Source organism: Rattus norvegicus, chromosome 18 (genome assembly GCF_021556685.1).
Source record: "Rattus norvegicus strain SHRSP/BbbUtx chromosome 18, alternate assembly SHRSP_T2T, whole genome shotgun sequence".
NCBI lineage: Eukaryota > Metazoa > Chordata > Mammalia > Rodentia > Muridae > Rattus > Rattus norvegicus.
The window spans coordinates 32,295,969-32,311,171 of NC_141551.1; the positions used below are offsets into that span (position 1 = coordinate 32,295,969).

The 15,203-nt window shown below is 39.2% G+C and overlaps 1 protein-coding gene across 3 annotated transcripts in view; it reads left to right on the top strand.

Moving 5' to 3' along the window:
- Kctd16 (potassium channel tetramerization domain containing 16) overlaps positions 1-15,203 on the top strand; it is a 276,887-nt gene that overhangs the window by 32,510 nt on the left and 229,174 nt on the right. The window lies entirely within an intron of this gene.

A 15,203-nucleotide genomic window follows, 5' to 3' on the forward strand; every position in this document is an offset into this window, starting at 1 on the left:
CAATGTGCTTAGTATTTTGTAAACTTTGTTCACAACTGAAGCTATGTTAAAGCAAGGAACATTGTGTGCTCCTCTCTAAGCCTAGGCGGTCCTTAGTTATCTCAGGATGAAGGATCAACCCCTTGGTTTACAGAGAAGGGTCATACTAGTCTAGTTCATAAAAACATATAAATTCTTAGTTGATGTGGTGTTTTTGTAGAAAAGGATAAGTATTTCACCATGTAAATTACTACTATTATTATTGGACAGTTAGTGCAAATTACAGACTGTTATGTAGTTGTTCATCTAAATAACATTTGCTAGCTTCCCAGTTAATAGTACTGTTGCTAAAATGTCTGAATTGCCTATGTCCCACGGACTGTTATAAGTATTTTGTGCAACTGATATTCATCAATAAAACATTATTGACACATTATTAGCTGAAAATCTGAAATTTGCCCTGAGTTCTTCACTGTTTACCCGTTATTTTTATTTTTAACATTACCATGTTCCATTTGTCCTGTTTCCCTAACCTCTTCAGTGCAGGTATTTTTCCCACGGGTTGGATGGAGGATGGAATTGGGGAGAAGGCCACAGAGGAAGAATGCAATTTTATTGCATAGTGTCAAGGGTATACATTATCAGCATGACTTGGGGTTTGTCAAACTAGATATAGATCTCAGTCATTCAGCTAAGGTAGTTGTCAGGTTTTTCTAGTATAAAGTTATTATTGCTGGAGAGATGGCTCAGCGGTTAAGAGCATTGACTGCTCTTCCAGAGGTCCTGAGTTCAATTCCCAGCAACCACATGGTGACTCACAACCATCCGTAATGGGATCAGATGTTCTCTTCTGGTGTGTCTGAGAACAGCTACAGTGTACTCATATAAATAAAATAAAGTTATTATTTCTTCATTTCCCACATTGTTGTTTCTGGTCTCTAGTCACTATGTCTAAGCCACACTTGAGCGGTGACAAGTATGTCGCCTCACAAACAAATGTCCACATGGATTATTGAAATTGTTTTCTTGAATGGAATTATTTTGTATCTTCTCCACTACTCATGGATTTACCCAGTAATTAATTTATTATGAGCATTTGTCTTATACTTTGAGAAATAATGTGGCAGTATTGAATTTTGTAACTCAGGTTGCTCCAATTTTGGACATCAGCAGCTCTTTCTGTTGGTGGTTTTGCTCCTTTCACATATAATTATCCTTGTCTTCTGTTGTTCGGCATTTCAGAAGAAAATACTTAATTTTGATCTACAAAGTCTTGCAGGTCTACTTTTTATTGTGCCTTTTACCAGATGTACAGTCAATCATTGCCTAGAGTAGCCCCCGATACTGGATAACTGTATTATAAATTAAGACTGGATGCTAAGAATGTCTATTACTGCTATGGTGATGTTGTTTCCTAGATTTTCTTAGCTGCTCAATGCTTGCACAAACTAACTCATGTGTGTATACATATTTACAATTACTACGTGAATGAATAGAATGCAACAATGTAGTAATTTGTATCTATGTTAGGCAGAATGTAAGTTGATTCTGATATCTCTAACTCATGATTCACTAGCATGGGAATTAATTCATCTAGCCCCTTGCCTTTGGTTTTCTGTAAATTCATTCTCTAACAATAAGAAGTTTGTTTCTCCTTGCGCGACATTCATGTTCTTCCATTTCCATCTCTAGTATTCACAAATGACAAACTTTGTGGGACATGCTCCCACTGGGCTAGAATGTGCCTCTGTGTAGTTTTCTTAGCTTTTATTCTTAGATCCCCATTCTTCCCAGTATTACTTATTTCAGAATTTTTTCTACCCTTTTTAGTTAGGTTGTTTTATATACTTAATCCGTTTTGATTATTTTATACATGTAGTCCATTTAGAATGTTTTCATCCCACAATAATCTAGAATGACTAAATTGTCTAATTCTCTATTTTTAAAGCCTTTGGTTTTTTTCTTATAACCAATATGTTCTGGTTCACTAACTCTTTCTTCAACCAGTTTTGATATATTTTTAAAGACACCCCTTTGATTCTTAATTTTGATTGATATATTTTATAGAACGATAAAATAAAATTTAGTTGTTTTTAACAGTTTCTAGTTCTCTGTAAAAATTTTTCAATTATATGTATTAACACTATTGAATATTTTAAAAATAATCTGTCTAATGACTTTAATATGTGGTCTTACAGGTTTGTTAATATAGTCTTTCAAAAAAAATCTCCTTCCTATCTTCCGTCTTTTCTCTTCTTTTGGATGGCTTATATTTTTATTGAATTATACTCTAACTTGAAGAAAACATCACAATAAAATGATATCTCAGATGATTTTCCCCTGAGTTGGTTTATTTTGTTCTTAGCACAAAGCCAAGAGCACTAAACTATCCTAAGTAGCCTTAACCCAAATTCAAGTGTTACCTTAGCCCAAATTCAAGATTAAGAGGAAGATTGAGGTCCTCAAACCAAAGCACAGAAAGTTTGCAATAATTCTTTCTTTGGTGGACTTAGTATTCCAAGTCTGGTACATAAAATCTTTTAACCTCTCATTAACTTCTTTTGGGGAGTGAAAGACATCTAGTACCTTGAGTTAAATGAGAGGATAGGAGACAAATGATCTATGTGACTCTTGAGTGAGGGTTACAGTGTCGGGGTAAGCTATAGTTACTACAGACATCTGTGGCAGTGGTGAGAAGAGAGGCATACACTGGACACAGGAAGACCAGAGTTGAACCTGCAAGTTGACGCACAGCTTCAATCCCAGCCTGCAGGAAGAAGATGCAGGTATCCATGAGTTCAAGATCATTCTGCTCTACAGAATGAGTCCAGTTGGAACTTGTAGAACAGAAAGAATAAGCACAAAACAAGAGCATAGAGACTGGTGAAGGTTGTGAAGTCAATTATATAGAATTGGGCTACTTGTCCTTGCCAATATTCTGTTTCTCCTTTTTATTTTATGTCTGTGCAATGTAGTGCATGTGTGTGTATGTGTGAGCATGCATGCGTGCATGCGTGCATGCATACATGCGCGCGTGCGCACACGTGTGTGTGTGTGTGTGTGTGTGTGTGTGTGTGTGTGCATGTGTGTCTGTGTGTCTCCATACCTGCACATATAGAGGCCAGATGTTAAAGTCAGGTATTAGGCTGCCTTTACTGTTCTCCACCTTATTTTTGAGAGTTTCTCACTGAACTTTAAGCTTGCTCTCTGGATGGCAGGGATCCAGGAATATGTCCATTTCTGCCCTCTTCCCTACACTGAGTTATTGATATGCTCAACTTTGATATGTGCACTGGAGATCTGAACTCATTGTCTTGTTTGCTTCATCCATTGCATCACACCTCTCTGTCCCATTTTATATTGCTTCGTTAAATACTTTTTAAGTAGATTGATATGCAATATCATTATCTACCTGTCTGTCTGTCTGTCTGTCTGTCTGTCTATCTATCTATCTATCTATCTATCTATCTATCTATCTATCTATCTATCTATCTCAAGTTTAACAAAATAAATTCTTTAAATACATTAGATAAATTTAAAAATAAATTAAATATATGTGTTCCCTTGAGATTGGAAAGGTGCATTTGTTTTTATCTATCTTTTCCCATGTGCCCTCAGTCAATGATCCAGTTTCCAGTTGTTTAGCTTCCCCAGTCAGATTTGCCTGAAGTTCTTGGGTGGTGGGAAATCTTCCCTTAAGTTTCTATCAGTTTGAGTTTAGACTCTTTATCAGGAAAGATGAAACTAACATCAAATTTCCTCGTAGAGTAGTCTTGAGGATTAAATGAACTGTGGTAGTGACAGTGAAGCTTCCCACAGGCTGAAAATTACATATGTATCTGTTAAATTATTAACATTAATTTGTCTTGTTATCAGATTAGGAACCTCGAATATAATTAAGATGAGAAAGCCATGGATGTGAACAGACAATGATAAATATCCTATAACAAGCTGATGAAGACACTCATAAACTCGAACCATGGCTTTAAAATTCATTCTTATGTTCATGTACTCATTTATTATTTAAAATGCAGCTGAGTATGGATTTGTCACTTTGATGGGTGCTGAGATTTCAAAGAATGTATGTACAATCTTTGTTGTCAAGAAACTTACTATCCAGCAGAGGGATTAAGGACTCTCAAGACTTACTATAAATGCTTATAATAAGGGGATGGAGTAATCTGTGGTTACTATGAAATTAGAATACAATACAGGATAGTACTATGCAAAGAGGCAGTCGACATCTTGTAGGAAAGATCCTATACCTGTAAAGGTATTATGGTGAGGAACTATGACATGTTCAATACCAAATGTGGCTTACACCTATACTTAGGGCATTTGGGAGGTTGAGGCGGAAGGCTTATGAGTTGAAGACGGGTCTGAGCTACATAGGGAGACCTGGGAATCCTGGTTTGAAGGCAGGAGTACAAAGGAAGTGGCCTGTGAGATGCGACTGAGAACCATGTAGAGTGTGAAACCTCCTAGGGCTCTATGGGCCATGGTCAGGACTCTGATCTTCAACTCAAGGACAAGGTCATCCCTTGCCATGTACAGGGTTCACAGTGATGCCATTGCACCACAGAGGTCAGGTAATGTTGATTTGTTCTTCATCAGGCTTCATGCCCACTGGTCCATTTCTCCATTTTCTCCCAGTATGTCAGAGGTCTGACATAGTATGAGTTCTTCCAGATGGGGCAGAATTTGTGACTTCTGGCCTAGGAGTGGATCACTGAAGGGCACTGAATGTAACCCCACGGATTATTTTAATCAAAATCAAGCCATTTGCCAAATCAATAAATGGCAGCTCTTTGGTCAAAAAATAGCAGTAAATATAGTTTGAATTAATAGATACTCTTTTTAAGGAATAAAATAAGGAATGTCCAAATCATTGGATTTCTCCTTCTAAATCTTAAAGTAGAATGTACAATAATTAAATAAAATTGTTTATTTGTATTATTGTTTTAAATCTTTGTTTTGTGTTGGCACAGGAGGAGTTATGTACATGATGTTGTCTGTAATCTCCGTACCCCCTCAGATGACCCAAACTGCAGTGGTACACAAAACTGGCAGGAATTATTATGATGCCCACTTCTGCCATTTATTTTTATTTCCTTACCTATTCCCCTGTTTTAGGCCTTGTGGTTGCTAGAATATTCTTCCCTGTCCACATAGTGTGGTTTATTAAGGTTGCTCAGTATTTTGCTCTTGGGTCCTGGGGATGATTTATTCGGAAGAGCTTGCCCTCTGGAGTCGGTTCCATATTAGTTTGGCTCTCAGCAGCAGTAAATGTCAACAGTGTGTGCTTGAGCAAATCATTTAATTTTCCCTCAATTCATTTCCTTCTTACTCCAAGTGGGAGATTATGCCTTCTTATAGGGGTATTATGGGAGTTGAATTATGCTATTAATGATTATCCTATTTTCTCTGATATTATAATTTTTTAAATGTCCATAAAAACTGTTCTGTTAATCTCAATGTTCTTAATTTTTTTCCCACTGAGAGCAGCTACCCTGTTATTAAGAGTAGGGCTTATCTCTCCTCTGTGACTTGTGACTACTGTGGCCATGGTGGTGGCAAATGGACACATGACTTCCAATGCCAGGTCTAAAAGACATTGTGGCTTTTCCTTTCTTTCCTGCATCCTTCTATTTGGAACCCTGGACTTCCGTGAGCAAGTCTAATCCTTCAGAGAAAACTTAGTCACAGTGAGGCCACCTGAGCCTGCTCAGGTCTCAGATACTAGTCAGTATTGGCTGTCAGTCAAACAGGGGAGCAGACCTCTGAATAATTTTAGTTGCCCAGAATCAAGTCTTTCCAGCAGAGGCTCTGTATATCACGAAACACTGAAAAATTATTTCCATTATAAATCCTTTCTCTCTCTCCTCTCTCTCTTCTCTCTCTCCTCTCTCTCTCTCTCTCTCTCTCTCTCTCTCTCTCTCTCTCTCTCTCTCTCTCTCTCTCCCCCTCTCTCCGTATTTATTTAAGCTGGTGGTGAAGTGGTTATCGAATTGGTATACTTTCCAATAAACTCTAGCTATTTGTCTTCATTTGCTTTCTGTTTGAAAACAACTTGGGGACAAAAGCGGTTGTTTTATCTTGCAGCTTGTAGTCCATCATGAAAGAAGTCAGGCCAGGAACTCAAGGCAGGAATCTGGTGGTGGGAACTGAAGCAGAGACCACAGGGAAATCTTGCCTACTGGCTTACTCTCTACGGCTGGCTTTCTTATAAAACACAAGATCACCTGCCTATGGGGTATTACTGCCCACAGTAGGCTGAGCCTCCGATTGTTCATTAAGAAACAACATTCCCCATAATCTTGCTTAGAGGACAATCTGATTTCTCAGTAGAGTTTCCCTCTTTTCAGATGATTCTACCTTATGTTAGTTGGCAAAAAAATAGTAATGATGACACTTGACCCCTTCTCAACTTGACAAACAAAAAAAAACCTTATTATTAAACTCTAATCTTTCATTTCTTGTTTATCCCTAAGATTTCATGTTAACATTACTCTCATAATATAAAATGTAATATAACTTTTAAAGTCTTGCAGTCATTAAAATTCAATCACTTTCAGTTTCTTAAAAAATACTCAATGTCTCTTTCTGAAATTCAAAGTCTCTCGACTGTTTGTTCTTGTGTAATACACACACACACACACACATATCAGTATTGGAGACATAAAAATGGATAAAGTCATGCCAATTTGATAGTGAACATATATGAGTTCTTTATTTTGTTTATTTTTCTACTAAGTTACTGTTGCCATCAGTGGGCAGACTAGCATATCTTTTCCCTTAAAACTTCCTTCCACTTCTCACTTTAATTTTCTTGCCATGTTTCTTTCACTATTTCTCCTCACAACCCAAATTCCATCAACAGGTTTGAACTATTTCCGTGTTCAGTAGCTTGGCACTTAAAACTGTGTGTGAAGTTCCGAATCCTTGTTTATGCCGTATGTAATTCTATGGCCCTGGGAATGCAGCAGTGAATGACACAGACAGCCTTGTCCTTAGGGAGTTTACATTCTAGTTTGGGGAATTGAGAACCTGGTCGATAGAAATGAATGGGGTGGAGACACCTCAAGTAGAAATTGCTGAAAGAGAGCTACTATCATGGTATGAAGGATGACCAAGGAGGACCACAGCAAGAATGAAGCACCAGAAATGTTTAGAAGAGGCATGGAATGAGGGTTATATGAAGTCTAAACAATGCATTTTGTATAGAAGAATCAGAAAAAGTGAAGACTGAATATATGAACTAAGACTGTTCAAGGGACATGAGACAGAGGATAAATGAGCAAATGTGGACTGCGAGGAATGGGCTCAATAGTGTCACTCTTGTAGGACACTGTGAGGCAATTGATTCTACCTTTCAGATAGAAGATCAATGGAGGATTTGGGACCAAAGAATAAGGCTGTCTGACTTTCCTTCAACAGCTCCACAGACCAGAGAGGTGCAAAGCAAAGAGAACAGTTAGAGGTCGTTGTGAATTCATCTGGGAAAGAGTGATTGGGTTAGGTCACCACAATGACAGTAGACAGAGATGATGACAGAAGGCACTCAGGTTTTGCTGGTGAATCAGACAAGTGTGCCCTCGTAGAGTGAATGTGTGTGTGCAAGAGAGAAAATGATGGTCGGATTCACGCACAGGCAATCCCAGCTTGGGACTACTAGTTTCTACACAGGACCAGCTTTTTTCTCCTTCTGAAGGATTATTTCTAATTTTATTTATTTTTTGCATGCGTCAGTGTGTCTCTCTGAGCATATACAACATGGGCACAGGTACCTGTGGAGGCCAGTAGCGGGCATTGAAGCCCTGCAACTGGAGTGACAGGCGGTTGTGATCTACCTAACATGGGTTCTGGGAACCAAATTCAGGTCCTCTGAAGAGTAGCAGGTGCTCTTACATCTCTCCAGACCCCAGGAGGGACTTTCTTAAAGCCAATATTACCTGCCTCTCCTAACAGAGAAAGCAACCAATCAACTGAGTGAGTAAAATCCAGTGCCGAAAGCTCTGCTCTCCTGGGATTTCGTCAAGATCCTTACCCGGAAGCGTGTGCGTTGAGTTCCTAGTTTGAGAACTACTGAACAGGCTTCCCCTATAGGTTAGAGTTAATCTGGATTCCTAACCACAGCCCCCAGACTCCCCATACTTACTTTGTCCCTCCTACTTGAAACGGTATCCTTCTCCTTCATTTTGATACCATCCTGGGTATATTGTCTCTTGCTCTTGGACATACCAAAATCAGTGGGTCTGAGGATTTCTAGTTATGGGATTTTTTCTGGAATATTTATTTTTTTATTATTCTGGACTAATGACTGTTTATGATTATAATAACCCTAGCCCATGCATTCTATACTTTAAAAATGAATTGTTTCAGTGTATAAAACAGTAGGTTTCATAATGACATTTCTGTGTGTGTATGTGTGTGTGTGTGTCTGTGCACGCGCGTGTGTGCGTAGCATTGTTCTTTACTCAGAAATCTCTTTTGCACTCATTACCTCGATAGCACTTCTCATCCCATGACACATTGCATTTATTACTCACATATGCTTTAACTACCTCTGCCTCACCCCCTCCTCTCACAGGTCTGACTTGTTTGTGTCTACATTCATGACAGTCTTACATAGTGAGCTACTCATTAAATATTTGTCAAATAAATGAAATGGAACTAAGATAAAAAGCAAATAGACAGAAAACTGCCCTGTTTTATAATAATAGTTTTTTTTTAAAAAAATCAAATATTGTTGTCAACTTGGTTATAATTTTACTCTGACATAAGCTAATGCATTTCGTGGTTCTGATTTGAAAAAACACTGCCAGTATTTCAAGTGTGGTTATATCAACAGTTTAAGATCCGTAGGCCTATCTGTCACTGTGCGTGTCTGTAAACAAGCCTCCTAGGGACCAGTTAACCTCCTCAGGCTCAGTCTGACCTTGAACTCAGGCCTTTGACCTTGATCCTCTATTCTTTGCATTCTTCCTGGATCCAGCACTAGGTCTTTTTGATACCACGGGCACAGACACTGTCAGATGCACCAGCATATAACCAAATGGGTCAGATAAAATTAGAAGTGGTCTCAAATTTTGCTGACTGCGGTCTTTGGCCATTTTTAGAACCCAAATCAGATTTCCTAATGTTTCTGGCACTCCTATGTTTGAATACTCTCTTTAATTTAGGTACATAATTCTCAGACTGGCTATAAGCAGTGAATGTAACACAGAATCTAAGAAATCTCCCAGGAACATCTCTTTTCAAACATTGGACCTATTTCACAATTTCCTGGGGCTTTATCGTCTTTGGGTACTAATGGCTGGTTTCGGTGTGTTCCACAAACCACAGCGTTTTCCACAGTCCTTACTACAAGGTGAGGGAACCAAGGCTTTGCCACCTTGGGATATTTTGGGAGCTGAGCAGGAGATGGCTCATGCCTTTGACAATGTCTGATTCTGTGCTAACCTACCCGCTGGCAAGAATAATGTGTGTTTTAGTAGAGTGGTGCTTGGAGGGGAAAAAGGAAGGAAGCAAGGAGTCCTGGGAGATCTAGAGCTGTAAGTCCTGAAAGTGACACTGATTTTGGAATCTTTTACCTTTATTAACACACTTTCACAAATAAATGCAGCCTAGAGTCTGTAGTTCATGGACTGCCCCTTGGAGTCCACAGCTAGATTCTGATATAAGGGTGTTTGTTTTGCTTAACCTTCCAATGATTCTTGTACATTGTAACACACACTCAGGATATTGTCATATAACTAGAGAAACACAGTTCTTACCGCATAAGAATTGGTTAAACTATGTTAGCCTTTGCAATTAACCCCTGTTTGTACGTGTGTTTTAAAATGGTAGCCAACCCCTCCATAATTTCATTTTACATTGAAGAAATGCCATTTGTAGGGCTTTAAAAGATCAGAACGTGGGTTTAGTGGGTGAAGTGCTTTTCAAGCAAGCATGGGTTTGAAACCATAGAATTCACGTACAGCCCACCTCAGCAGAACACGTCTGAACATTCTAGTGCTTCTACAGGGAGAAGGAAGGCTGAGGCAGGAGAATCCCTGGAAACTTCCAGGCAGCTGGCCTGCTTTATCCAGCAAAAATCCACCACACCATACCAGCACCATCACCATAGTACTACCACACCATACAACTACCACCAGACCACCACACACCAGCACTGCCAGCACCACCACCACCACCAACATCAGCACCACTAGCATCACCACCACTATCACAAGCACCACCCCTGGCACCACCAGAATCCCCACCAGCACCAGCACCATGACCATTACCACTACTGCCACAAGCACTAGCACAACTACCACCACCCCAAGCACCACTATCAGGATTAGCACACCACTGCCAGCACCAAACAATAACAAAAGACCCCTTCTCAAGGTGGAAGAAAAAGAAAATGCTTCAGATTGGCCTCAGATTTTTATATGTATACCATAGTAGTCATTTTCCCATATTCACACACGCAGATATAATAATAATAATAATAATAATAATAATAATAATAAATAGGATTTTGAAAAGCCATTGTGTAGTTTGATCAGAGTTTGGGATCCTCTAATATAAGTGACAGTAAGTCTGGAAGTCCTTAAAGGAGAAGCTAGACATTTGTGTTGGACTGAACTGTTGAGCAGGTGATGAAGAAACCATGTGGTTTCACTTTCTACTTCCACTGGTTTTTAACCACAGAGCCTTGGGCAAGTAGATAACCCCGCCTCCCTTTCTTCAGTTGTAAGGTCATCATCAACATTACAGACTTACACTGAGTTTCCTGAGATTGTGCATCCTCAGTATCAGGGGAAAGCCTGACCACGCCCCCAATCAATAACTGGTACCCATTACTATCATTACTACCATTTGAACACAGCTGAGTAGTTGGTCTACAAGTGTGGAAAGAGGATATCCATTTCAGTGCTCCTTTCTAAGGAGGATGGGAGCACCAAGAAAAACTCTGAGAAAGTCCAGCAAAATGAGGCATTTAAACCTCTCTAGCAATCCCCCAGAACTTACTTATTCTCTACGTCTCCTGGACATTTACGGTCCTTCTCTTCCTTTTCCCTCTCTCTCTCTCCCTCCCTCCTTCCTTCCTGTCTTTCCTCTCCACCTTCCTCCCACCCTCTCTACTTCCTTCTTCCTCTCATTCTTTTTTTTCCCACAAGGATGTTCCCCCCTCTCACTCCTCACCCCACAAGGCCTCCCCACTCCCTGGAGCCTCCAGTCCAGGGTTAGGTTCACCTTCTCTGACTGAACCTTTCATTCTTTATTTTCTCTCTCTTGGAGAGGTTCTTGCTATGCAGCCTGCACAGGCTTGCAAAGTGTGTTCCCCCTGTCTCAGTCTTATGAAGGCAGGAATTAAACACTTGTGCCACCACATCTGGCTAAGGTGTCTTTAAGAAACGCTATGCCAAGTGTTCCGGTCAGATGTGATTTTTCATAACACAGCCTGACAACTACACTCACGATAACTGCATAGCTTGTATGACTAATTTGTTTTCACCATAGATGCACCCTAGTTTTTAGGCACACAGAGGAATCTTTATTAAGACTGTAGTATTACTGATTAATTTCTAAAATGAGAAAGTTGTAACTATACCATTTATCATCGTTATTTCTCCTCTCTTTATTAAAGTACAGCTAATAAATAAAATTAGAGATATTCATGGCACACAATGTGATATTTAGTATTAAATATTAATACAAAATTAATACTAAGATTAAGTATATATATTTTGTTATGATTATCACAATCAAGCTAATAAACATGTCTATCTCCCACATAACTGTATTGTGTGTACTTGTTACATTTACTATCTGCTCTTACTTGGGTGTGGGGAAATGATACAATGTATCTATGATCCTAATACTTGGGAAGCTAAGGCAGAAGGATCTCCAAAAGTTCAAGGCTCTCCTGGGCTATGTGTTGAAAAAGGATATGGTATTAAATTATTTAATGTAGCCAGCATGCTGTCTAGCTGTGTATCCACAATTCATTTGCCTTTCATAACTCTTTATTTTGACTAAAATAAGATCCAATTGCTCATTTATTGAAATTGACCCCAGGTTGTATAAATAATACCTACAAAATAACCCTTTGGATTTGGCTACTTAATGCTCCATCAAAGGTCAATGTATTGTTTCTTCTTCCTCTCTCTTTTCTCTTCTTATTTCTTTCTCTTTGCTGCTATTAACTTTCCACCTGTCAGTTTTCATCAGATGCAAATGTTTGACAAATGACTCTAGCACTTTTCACTAGAACTTATCCAGAGGAATAGCACTTAACTAGAAAAACTCAAGGAGTCCAAATGTTCCACCTGAGATTATGAACTCACCTAGGACAGTGGGTTTCTCTTTGAAAAGTTCAGACATTCCTCTACTATGTTCTGATGAAGCCACACCCTAGTCCTGCCCTTCCAACAACTCTTCTATCTCCCTGATGCTTTACCCCTTGACTTCATGTGCTGTTTTTAACCCATGGAGTTCATGTAGTGCTACCTGTATGGGTATGAGCGTAGAACCACCCACCAGGCACAAGTAGCTTCTCCAGGAAGAAATCGCTGAAGAAAACTGACTCCTACTCTGCCAGCAGCCAGCAGTAGCCAATAGCTCCTCAGCTAGGGGCCATCTTCCATGAGTCCTTCCCCATTTTAGGTTGGGATTTTGGCTAATATGCTCCCGAGTAAGTTTGGGCATGCAGTTACAACCCCTATGAGTATGTGTGTCCTGTAGTGGCCATTCACTGGGTGTGTGTTTAACTAGACCATGGCTAGGAGACTAGAAACTACCAGGAAAGTCTCCTAGTGGAGATGGACCAGGGACATTTCATCCTCGCTTACTGTCTGCATCTCAGTTATTAGAGATTGGCTTACTTTCTGTAATCCAATCACATTATAGCCCAGAGCAGATTCTTTTCCCATTGTCCCCTTAATTTCCCTCCCTGTTACCTCTTTCTTTTCCTATTATCAGCTGATGTCTTTAAAATCAGGAACCCATTTGAACATCTCTGAACTAATTTTTAAAAGTCAGACGTGCTTCTAATAAAGTAAATGGTATTTAAAGTCCTATAATTTAGATGTATCTATCTGTAAAAGGAATACTAGGTACATCTAGGGTATTTTTTTTTTTTTTGGTTCTTTTTTTCGGAGCTGGGGACCAAACCCAGGGCCTTGCGCTTCCTAGGCAAGCTCTCTACCACTGAGCTAAATCCCCAACCACATCTAGGGTATTTTATGCCTGACCTAAGTTGACCCCCGTTTCTTCCCAAGCCAGCATGTTATCTTTTCCCACTTACGAGTAGATTCTGTATCACATTTATGTAATACAAAATTATGTATGGTGGGTTGATAACAGTAACTACCTTTCTTCTAGTGATGAAACTTTGTAGTCCGGGTATCACTAATTGTTTTGTCTTATGAACTATTTTAAACATATAACAATAGAGGTGCATACAAACTTCATATACTTATCAGGTACCATGCAGTGTGTGTGCTCCTGAACTCTAGAATGGTGTAGAGGAAAAAAGCAGGTGCATATTTGCTTATCAAGCTGATTGCTTGCTTATTAAATACATTCCACTTCCAAAACCAGGGATCGGTCTCCCATAATTTCACTGATGACTCCTTTTCTGTTTTGGTTTGTGAATAAGCTTGTTGCAAATATATGGCTTCAGATTTTAATATAATTATTTTTTACAAAAGAAGGGAATAGAAGGGGAGAATGATGTAATTATACTTTAATTTCAAAAAAATTAAAAGGATATGTATTTCTAAATATGTACTTGTTTAATGAAAAGAAAGTTACAAAGTACTCTTCTGCTCCAATTAAATACATCTCCCTTATTGTGGTGTTGAGGGTCTTATGCATGCCCTGTAAGCACTCTACCACCGAGCAATGCCCTCAACATACTGAGCCATTTATTATAGACTGAAACAGTGGTTGTTATTGAAGATTCCTGACCAAGTTGGCTGAAGATGTGTCTCTGTGATACATAATCTGCCTACCTTGGGCTAGACCCTGCAATCAATGAATCAATGAATCAACGAACAAGTGAACAGATAAATGCCTCTAAGAGTAAATATACATTAAGTGCTAGTGAAATCTGGGAGCTTTTTTATGAAAACTTTAGAAGATAGTGTCCTTTTCATTTAAAAGCTTTGGAACTTTTTTTTTTTTTTTTTGGCTCATAGAAAGAGAATGTTGTTGTCTGCTCCACTTTAACAAATCATCATCACACTCACTCTCAGAGGACTTGGGGGAGGAGTCAGGAGCTGATGCTAGGCCTCTCTAGGGTAACAACTGTTGTCTACTGACCCGTGTATCTAAGGCCTGACAAGCCTCCAGAGGATGGCATTGTCCTTAGGAAATACACGAGCTAACTCTCACTGCCTTAACTGGGAAACACCCCCCTTGCATTTGAGAATTAAATGACAGTCCAGTCAGAAGGCCTTCTAAACCATTCACAAGTGTGTTACATCGTACTTACTTTCTGTAGTGGTTTACGGTCATTAACAATTCCTCAACCACCCTTGCCCTGCTCCTGGCAACTACCATTCCATTCTCTCTTCTGTGGCTTTGATTATTCAAACTATTTCATACGAGCAGTCGCATGCAGTATTTGTTCTCTGATTTGTTTCTTTCACTTAGCATGGTGCCTCTAAGTTCATGTGTAAATGCATTGGATGTGGAGATGTTTTTCTTTTGAAAAGATGAACAATTCCATGCCTCTATATATGCCATACTTGTTTATGTGGAACTGAACATTTATATTAGTCCTACACATTGGCTATTTTTGTGTGGCAGAGAATTTAAGAGTAGAAATACTCCTTTGAGATTAGAGGATTGAAGTGATTTTTGATTTTGATAAATGTCCTGAACTAAACTTGCTGGTTCGTTTTTTTATTCTCAGTGAGCCTTCTTATGCTTGGCACACAGTGGTACTGTGGTGCTTTCTTGTTAACAGGGTACGAAGATTTGTTGTTGTTATTAACTTTTTCTCTTTTAAATAATTGTGTGTGTGTGTGTGTGCGTGTGTGTGTGTGTGTGTGTGTGTGTGTGTGTGTGTGTGTGTGTGCGCGCGCGCTGCCTACATGCTAATATGTTTCAGTACAGGCCATAGTGCACAAGTAGAGACTAGAGGACAATTTCATTAGAGGCAGGGCCTCTCTTCCTCCAAACTAATTGGCCTGCAAGCTTTTTGGAATTCTCCAGTCTCATTT